Genomic DNA, 10,478 nt, shown 5'->3' with positions numbered 1-10,478 from the left:
CGGTCAATGTGTGTTAAAGTTTAAATCTTCATGCTTCCTCATGCAGCAGCTGATCCAGTAAGTAAACCCGACAGTAAAAATAAACATATTTATAACTAGTTTAGGTAGTTTGAGAGGTAATTAAAATAGCTAAGGGTGGTGATCTGACTTGAAGTGTGTGTTTTGCTCCCGCTGCATCACAGCCGGAGGAGCTGCGTGTCTCCGTCCTGTCAGATTAGACTTCACTCGCGTTTATGTCCATATCGAGATAAAGATAAATAATCTGAATTCAGTGTGCAGTGTACTTTTGCGGGGGTGAGCAGCAGAGGTGGGGAGAGGCGGGGAGAGGCGGGGCTATGAAACGGATGACCGTATAGGCGACCCCACGGCCCCGTTGGACCCCCCAGAGCGCTCCGTTCCCAGATCTATCCACCTTTGGACCCGTTGTCGTTTGCGGGGTCTGTTTCTACGTTTCCGTTATGGCGTCGTCGAGTTTAAAGGGCTATACGCATGAGAAATATGCGGATTCAACCCGTTTTCGTCCCCGTGGAGCCTAGGCCTTAGTTAACAGAGTTACGTGCGGCAAAGTGCAGAATACCATTTTGATAAGGGATCAATGTGTGTAGTCTTTAATATTAAACATGATTGCTGGTTGATAGCCACAGAAGTCGTATCACAGTTTAATCTGAGCGGATCACAGTTCTCCACGCTGTATATCGGCATCGCAACCACAACCTCACACACTGGTACTGAATGTGCATCAAAGTGTTCCTATCCAGCCAAATATACCAAAAGATGAATGTAAACGACAGAAGAAGCGATCGAAAGGTGTATTTCCTGGTTATTCGACAAAGGCCACGCCCCTGATACATCTGCCTACCGTTATAGAATATCACCAGTTGTTCGTCCCACATTTTATTCGGTAACACCGCAAGCTCATCCATCGGCTATGACTCCCCCTCCCCACTGAGCTCGGTTTAATGTGCATAACTTTGGGCAAGGTTCATAGTTTTAAATATTGTAAAGTGTAGAGCCGATGAATGGGAGTCGGAGGCGGCGTGTTGAGTATGGAACTCCACACTTTATTTTCCATTAGTTTACAGAAAGGTAGGAACAACTTCATTACATGCTACTCAAGCTAGAATGATAACAACAGGTCCGTTGCGCAACACACTCTCTATAACACAGTGAATTATGTCCCTCAGTGGCGGCCGGCCCATAGGGGCGCTAGGGGCGCCGCCCCCCCTCTTCCCACATTAAAAAAATATATATATATATATATATATATTTAAAAAATATATTTTTTATTTTTATTTTTATTTTTAATAAACAAGGTAAATATTGTATAATTGGTATCAGTAAAATGTATAATCTACAATAAAATCTCGTTTAAAATTGTGTTACGATGTCTAAAGTTACTGATAAGTCACATATTTCCTGCCTGGCCTTGCCCGTGTATCATTACCCTCTCTCGTCTGGGCGTTATGCACAGCGCCCAGACGAGAGTGCAGCAAGTGCAGCAGAAGCCAACTGTTGCTATCTTTAAACTATGCCGCCGAAACATAATTTCAGCCAATCAGCGTCGTCAAATCTGATGGTCACAGGGCGCCTACGTCAGCGCCCGGTGCAGTCTGTGAGTTGTTTGGACTCGTATCCAAGGAGACAAAACAGGAATCAAATCAAAATCAAATCAAGTTTTATTTATAAAGCACATTTAAAAGCGATTTTTGGTCGAGCCAAAGTGCTGTACATGTAATAAAAACACATTATTACAATCACAATAAAAGACAATAAATTACAACAGATATATATAAAAAATAAAAATAAAACACAAGGAAAAGTCAGGAGTCGTACTCCGCTCTAACTAGAAGGCCAGAGAGAAGAAGTGTGTTTTTAGTGTAGATTTAAAAACCCCTAGGGTCTGGGCCGACCTCAAATGGAGGGGCAGAGTGTTCCAGAGCCTAGGGCCAGCTGCTGCGAAGGCTCTGTGCCCTCGGGTTTTAAGCCTGGTCTTGGGCACTACCAGCAGCAGCTGGTCAGCAGACCTTAAAGCTCTGGCTGGGGTGTAGCGCTGGAGGAGTTCAGCTATATAGGCCGGAGCCAGCCCATTTAGTGCTTTAAAAACAAATAAAAGGATTTTAAAATCAATTCTGAACCGAACTGGAAGCCAGTGTAGTGAGGCCAGAATTGGGGTGATGTGGTCACGCTTTTTGTGGCCAGTCAGCAAACGTGCAGCTGCGTTTTGGACTAGCTGCAGGCGTTTAATTGAGGCCTGGTCCATACCCACATACAGAGCGTTGCAATAGTCCAGTCTTGAGGTAACAAAGGCGTTAATAAACCTTTCTAAGTCATTAAAAGATAAATACGACTTGGTTTTGGCCAATAGTCTTATTTTAAAAAAGCAGGATTTGACTACAGTGCTGACCTGCTTGTCGAATTTAAAAGTGCTAGTGAAGGTCACTCCAAGGTTCATGACCGAGGGGAGGATGTTTTTTTTGAGAGAGCCCAGAATATCAACCGGAGAGGCTGGAGGTTGGGGTCCAAAAAAGATGACCTCAGTCTTGCTCTCGTTGAGGTTGAGAAAGTTTTTGCTCAGCCAGGATTTTATCTCTGTTAAGCAGTCCATCAACTGCTGTAGTGAGTGTTTGACATTTGCTTTTAGAGGCAGATACTGTATATCTGTACATCGTCGGCGTAGCAGTGGAAGGGAATATTATGTTTTGTGAGAATTGAACCTAGGGGCAGTATGTACAGTAGAAAAAGGATGGGGCCCAGAATCGAGCCTTGGGGAACCCCACAGGTAAGAGGGGCTTTGGCAGAGGAGAAGGCACCTAGCTGTACCGAGAAGCTACGGTCTGTCAGGTAGGACCTGAACCATGTAAGGGCAGAGCCTGTGATGCCAGCGGACTGTTCAAGCCGTGACAACAGGATGCTATGGTCCACAGTGTCAAAGGCAGCTGTCAGGTCTAACAGCACCAGGACAGCGGAGCTACCTGAGTCGGCGGCTAGGAGCAGATCATTAAAGACTCTTAAAAGGGCTGTTTCAGTGCTGTGCATGGGTTTGAAGCCAGACTGAAACTTTTCATGGATTCCATGCATGGTTAAAAAAGACTGCAGCTGGGCGTAGACTACTCGCTCCAGGGCTTTTTAAGCTTTCATACACTCTGGAAGCTACCATTAGCAGCTAATGAAAACTCAGTTTTTGACATAAAAATGGAATTATGGATCATCAATAATTTTTTCAAAGTGACAGACATATTGGATTAACCTATGGATTAATTAATTATTCTGCAAAAGGTGAGCATATCTCCGTGTTTTGCTACCTAAAGCTACGTCGTGTGATGTCTGTATTTGCTTCCCCTGTCGCGAGTTCTGATCGCTCAGTGATGATACTTATATTTCTAGAATCTGTGGAATCTCACCTTGTTAGCATAAGCTTGTTTGTGCATATCCGATAAGTATATCGATTGATTTATACCTAGAGTGCGTTAGCATTTTTTCGCTCAGGGCTCATTTAGACGCTTCTTGTGAGACTTGTGTTTTGTTTCGGTAAACATGGTTCATATCATCAGTTAGCTGCATTTCCTCTGAGTAGGACACATGAATAGTTTATTACATTTTAAGAAGCCCTGAGACACAGTTTTGTGAGAAAAAAAACGGGGGAAAAAAGCCCCTTAACAGGTTAAATGGGAATTAAATCATTTTAAGTAATTTGAGTGTTCCCAAAGCCCCGGTGTTTTGCAGTTTGTGTGGGCCTACTGTACTGTTGCACAGTTTATGCTGTAGAAACTATGTCCAGGACAAGGTGTTTGGAAGTTTTGGAAGATTCATAGCTAACCACACTGAAGATTATGCACAGCAAATTTGAAATCAAAAATTCAACACCCATGTAGTTAATTTTAACACTATAAAAGAGTTTATATTGAAACCACCAGCAAAGTGTTAAATTAACACTTTCCAAAGTGTTGACAATATAACACTATCACAGTGTTACTATACCAACACTAAGAGTGTAAGATGTGAACACCAACACTGAACACCAACACCGATAACAACACTAACAGTGTTGGCTGCATCTTCAATTTAACACTGTTCTGGTGTAGAGTAAGACTACAGTAGTGATACATCTTCTCCCATCTAACACCTTTTAGAGTTAAACATGTACACTAATAGTGTTGCAATTTAACACTGTCCCGGTGTAGAGTAACACTACAGTAGTGATACATCTTCTCCCATCTAACACCTTTAAGAGTTAGAAATGTACACTGAACTAGTGTTGAATGCACATTATACTGGTGTTGCATTTTGCATTAGCCTCAACCCTCTGGGAGTTCAAAATGAACACTAATCTAGTGTCAATGTAGTGTATTGGTATTATGATGTACAACAAACTGGTGTTAAAAGTTACAATGACCAATAAATCATTCCAGATAACATATATGACAAGTGCTTTATTTGAATGGTGGCATGTCTCTTAAGACTGACAAATTCTCCCAATGCACAAATTCTCACAATATGCAATTCAACAAATAAAAAATAACCCTCTATGGCAGTGGAGGTCCAAAAAGGTTGTTTGTTGCCTGCCGTGCCAGGCAACAAACAACCTTTTTGGACCTCACACACCCATGGGGTGGAGGGATAAATAAAAATATGACAATATGTCTAAGACAATATAAAAAAGGGTGTCATTGGCACTTGCAGACATTTGCAGATCAAAAGGCTTATGAAATTGCAGTGCATCAGGTTTGATGACTGAAAGACTATCCTGCTTAACATTAAAGGCATGAAGATGCTCAACAAATAAACTTTCCATGTCTCTTAAGACTGACAAATTCTCACAATATTGTTCAACAGCAAAAATGTATATGTACAAAAATAAAAAATAACCCTCTATGGCAGTGGAGGTCCAAAAAGGTTGTTTGTTGCCTGCCGTGCCAGATCACGCCTGCTCACAGATATGAGCTCTTGAAATCTCTGCTCATCTGGATGATCATCACAGTGGCCTATCTCTCTCCTTAGCATGGGGCCTCCATTCTCTTCTATTCTGGAATCCTTGGACCTCACAGGAAGTCGTGTTGCTCTCTGAACGGACTTCAGTCGCCACGCTAGAAACCCACCGCCTTTCTGCCCGTCATAAAAATGCTCCTGACCAAAAAGGAAATAAGAGGAATGGTACATGGACTGCACTTACTGTATATAGCGCTTTGGATAAAATTGACAATTCACCCATTGACACAAACATTCACATAACCAATGGCGGCAGCTGCCATGCAAGGTGCAGGCCTGCTCATTGGGAGCAAATCGGGGTTCTGTGTCTTACACTTGCCTAAGGACACTTTGACATGTGGACAGGAGGAGCCGGGATTTGAACCACCAACCTCGCAGTCATTGGACTATCCGCTCTACCTCCTGAGCCACAGCCGCCCAAATTAATTAAACTACCCTACAGTATAAATCCCACAGCATTCAAGGAACCATGTAAGCCATCTAAAACAGTCTACTTTGATCATAATCAAGAATAACTCACATATCCTGTCTTCCCATGTGGATCTTGGAGCGAGGGAAACAGGGTAACAATCCCCAGTGCATACTTCTCTTTGGTCAGTCGCTGAGGGATTCTCCTGTAGAGCAAAAAGTCATTTTCAACATTTCATTCATTTAAGTCTAAGAGCAGTGGCGACTGGTCATTAGGGACACCCCCACCTAGTGTCAGCAGAAAGTATTAAAAATAATGATTACAAAAAATAAAATATATTTTAAGATCATGTTTAATCATGATTCGTCTGTACATTGCTGTTTTAGTCTGTGTTCTTCTAATTAGTGTCTACAGTGTGTGCCTATTGAGCCGTTTTGAGCCATGTGGGACAAAACCCGATCATGCCCCTCCCTCTCACTGTCTACGGTGACTGTAAAAACTACACTGCGCATGCTCAGAGTATTTTCCTCTGAAAAAAAAAAACGCCACTGAGACTTCGTTTTAGAACATATAAACTTAATGAACTCAATTTATGTAGAAATACAATTGCACCAACTTCATCCACACTTAACCTATACATACATGACACTTTCATGCAAAGCTATAACAAATTTGAATCTTACCCCTCACTCTGCACCATGTCTGCAACTAGAATGTTCACCATCACTTTTCTTGTGGCAGGACTAATTGTTCCTTTTTCCTCATACTCCTTCAGCACATCACTTCCTCCTGGTTTGGTCAGCAGAACCTGTTTTATCAGCTTAAAACAAAACACAACAAAAATGACACCCGTTAAGTAAGCAGTATAGGTTTATGAGCAATCTACTGGTACAGACACACGGATGGACAGACGTCACTAAAATGTACTCACATTTTTGGCTTGTGGTCCCTGCAAAGCCTCCTCCTCTTTTCTGAAGCGTTTCAGAGTGCCACTGTAGAAATCGTTCTCACTGCTGCTTTTCGAAGTGACTGAAAGAGTATCTGTGCCTGAAGCGGAGGATGAGGATGGCTCTGGAAAATAATGTCATCACACAAGAGATATTAAATATGAATATTGAAATTATATGGTCTTCCTTTGTCATGTCTTTATGTAATCTACTGGTGAAGTGTTCTCAAAAAGAAAACAAACCCACTGAAAACCTCCATCGCAAGTATGAGTCCCAAAGTCGTTGTCCACAAGAGCGCACTCTACTTGGGACCAATACTTAGACAGCAATGGTGGTTTTTAGTCTAGCAAAAGCTTAACAACAAGGCTTTCAACAAGACTCCCAAGTAAGTACAAAATTATGTATTTTCACTAAATCAGTTGAGTATGCCTTTACCCATGCACGTGTCAATCACACCACACATTTGATTCCTATAAACAATACTTTACCTTTTAAGATAGTATTGTTTATAGCAATGAAATGTGTGGTGTGCTTGACACTTGCATGGGGATAATCAGCATACAATACAATTGAGAAATGTAAAATAGACCCTTTTCTCAGCAGCCATGTTGACATTCTGCGTAAACAGAGATGTAATTTAGGATGTAGGCAGGCCAGGGCCCTGATAATATGCTGTCTCACTGGATTGGCTGTGACACACTAAATAGATCGGGGCCATAATTCATTTGATCTATTACACCTGTGTTTACCCTGCTATGACGTCAAAATAGCTGCTGAGAAAAGGGTCTATTGTCGTCACTCACCACCACTGTCATTCAGTTCATCTTTGATGACAAAGCATATTCCACTGGTAGTCAGTAGATCTGGAAATGCGTAGTCGTCCACTTCTGTGCCAGTGTCATCCTCCACTGATAAGATGTTGTCCACAGGGATGGAAAACCTCTCTTTTACTAAAAGGATTGAAGACCAAATATAAGCTTAAACCACACACACACACACACACACACAGGGGGGGGGGAACTGCCTCAATAGTGCATCATGTCCATCTAATGTAACAGTAGGTTAATGAGGGTGGATCGCAAAATTCCCCTCTGTGGGACTAATAAAGGTATTCTGATTCATATGCAGTTCATATACTTGCCTTCAGTGATGAAGATGCCAAAACAAGCTTCTGGAATTTTGATGTACTTCTTTTGGTTTCGGTATTGCACTTTGACTATCATCTTCAGCTGAAGAGAAGAGCAAGAGCCCTATATGGGTAAAATGGAGATACAACATTTGTTATTCCACAAGTTATTAGATTTTTCACATGATGCATCACAACTTCCCCTTCTTAAGCAAGCAAATACTCAAATTGTGTAAGGGTGGCATAATATAAATTGGAACTGTCTTTAGATAAATAAATTCTACTTTATGCTCTGTTCTTTTATTTTTGTATCTTTAAGCTGAGAGGCTTCTATCTGTGCATGACATACGTTTCGGGAACAAATTATGCACAGTGTTGGTGTGTTGCAACCCAGTGTCACAGCATTTCGTGTTATAGTCAAAAAAGTAATCTATTGATTTGTGTTCACCAACACGATTTCCCCATTTTTTCCGTGTCACACAGAACGATTTTAAAAGCAATGTAAATAATAACAAATTAGAAGGAAAAAGAGATTTAAAAAAAATATAATACAGATTTCAGTATTCTGACACAGAACGATTTTAGAAGCAATGTATTTCTATTGGTAGTATGTTTCGTGCCTGCACCAAATAATAACAAATTAGAAGGAAAAAAAGATGACAACAAATACAGATTTCAGTATTCTGAGCCATTTCTTTTTCTCCGACATTATACTATTTAAAATAAAAGGGTTAGGCTAAGGGTAAGATATTGAGTAAGAAAATGTGTTTATGAACCACACAGCTTCTGGTCTTCCAAGAGAGAAAAAAATCGTTCTGTGTGACAAGAAAAACTCACTGCATGCAGTCGTTGTCGAGGCCACACAAGATGGCTGCTTCCGCACGGAGCAGAAGAACACGTGCTAGAAAGGAAAAGGAGCCAATTAGCCAACAACTTTATTACTGTACATACACATAAATTATTTCACTTGGGGAACAAATTCAATGAAACGTAGATAACTTACAGTCACGCGGTCTGTCGAGACCACACGGTCGAAACCTGCGGGGACTGATGGCTGCTTAGGTGACACTGAGATAGTGCTAGTGAAAGGAAATAGGAAAAAAAAAGGTTGTTCGCGAAGTCGGCTAACTATACCAATAAGGACCGACACCAGAACCTCTTAGCTAGCTAGCTGTCGAACTATCGTTAGACATGTGCAATACGTTGGTGTTTGTAATGACATAATAGTATGTAACATAGCTAATGTTATCTAATTTGACATCCGTGTCTAATTCGACAGCTAGCCAGCTAGCCAACTAACTAACTAACCGGCTAGCTAACTAGCCAGCTAGCTAACGTTTAGCAAGCAGGTGCACGGCCAGTACAGACAAATATTCTTAGCAAGCTAGTAAACATTATTAGCAACTACACAACTGTAACGTTATTTTCAAATTATGTAATGTTAGATAACAGGGGAACAAATTAAATGTAACGTTATCTAGGTAACTTACCGTCACTCACTGACTGCAGTCTGTCGAGGGCGAGGCCAAGCGATCACACTTGCTGCAAGACGGACTGCTTCCGTTAGACGGAGACTTGACGGAGAACATGCTAGAAAAGGAAAAGGCGGCAATTATCGAACAACTTTTTTACGAACACTAGAGCTTGTTAGCTCGCTGTCGAACTAACGATAGACATGTGCAATATATTGGTCTTCATAATGAGTACATTTTCTGTTACATATCTAACGTTAATTCGACATACATATCTAATTCGACAGTTAGTTTAGCAAGCAAGCATTGACTGTATGGTCTGTGCACCTGCACCTGGTCATGACAGTCAAATAGTAGTAATTAGCAAGCTAGTAATAAAAACAATACATTTACAATTACGCTACCTACCACACACACAACTGTATTTTCAAGCAAAATCAATGTATGCTATCTGGGGAACAAATTATGAAACTTAGCGATAACTTACCGTCACGGACTGCGGTCTCTCAAGACTGATGGTTGCATAAAAAAGATGGCGGAGATCTAAATAATTTCACGCACATCACGTAAAAGTACCCGGATTGAGAGAACACACTATCCGTCGTTAAATATGTTTAACACCATGATCCAACCCTGTACTATATAGTGTTTTAACAACAGGCGGTGTTAATCATGTTAAATGTAACACCAAAACCACAACACTTTACCCCGAAAAGCTCTAACACCAGGATTTTCACACTGGCGAATTTGCTGTGTGGAGGTATTGATCAGTCTTCTCATATTTTTAAGCCTCAAATTGTCCTCCCCCCCCCCCCCATCACCAGAAGTCATACTTTAGGGGGTCTTTTCTCAAAAAATGTTACCGGGGGAGCATCCCCCCGGAACCCCCTAGTAATGTTTGGTCATCATTTCCACAGTCCCACCTAAAATATTTTCCACCAGCCGCCACTGCCCGTAATGTTCCACCACAAAAGCAAGCAACTGCCGGACTTGAGCTCTACAAATACTCACACTATAAAAACACGCTAAACACAAGTCAATCAATATAAACTCACCTTATGATTTTCATGGCTTTATCCTAGCTAACACCAGTGAATGACAATGTTTACAAATTGACAACTGTATTTACGTTGCTCGTTGTAACGGCAAATGTGAACTCAGCTTTTTGCAAACAATGCGTCTTGTGATAACCTGTAACTATGACGAACATTTGATGACATTAAATAACTTTTAATAAATTTGACCTTGTAGAGATCTCCTCGGAACAGAACCAGCTCCTCCAATGCGGGAAGAAAATGGACCCCCCCCCCTTTGTTTAAAAAAGAAAAGTGCCATATTGTTCAAGTTCAATTTCGAAACTAGTAAAAGTAGGGTTTTGAGTCCGACCATTTTGATTTGTGAATAAAATATTTGCCAATAATAATTAGAAGCTGAGTAATCGGCTGCAGAGCAAGCTGCTGACGTATGTGCTCAGTGGGCGGAGTTACAGAGATAAACATAACTTTTTTCTTATTTCTTAACATGATTGAGACTTATAG

General features: G+C 41.1%; 1 long non-coding RNA gene across 1 annotated transcript; it reads right to left on the bottom strand.

Moving 5' to 3' along the window:
* Positions 1-7,416: 7,416 nt before the first annotated feature.
* On the bottom strand, positions 7,417-9,609 carry LOC117478750. The gene is made up of 5 exons (XR_004555500.1): positions 9,428-9,609; positions 8,959-9,058; positions 8,472-8,547; positions 8,306-8,369; positions 7,417-7,592 (listed from the first exon to the last, which is right to left on the bottom strand). It is a non-coding gene; the product is annotated as an uncharacterized LOC117478750 (long non-coding RNA).
* Positions 9,610-10,478: the final 869 nt, after the last annotated feature.

The sequence above is a fragment of the Trematomus bernacchii genome, unplaced genomic scaffold (assembly GCF_902827165.1).
Source record: "Trematomus bernacchii unplaced genomic scaffold, fTreBer1.1, whole genome shotgun sequence".
Taxonomy (NCBI): domain Eukaryota; kingdom Metazoa; phylum Chordata; class Actinopteri; order Perciformes; family Nototheniidae; genus Trematomus; species Trematomus bernacchii.
This window is presented reverse-complemented; position numbering and strand designations above follow the sequence as displayed.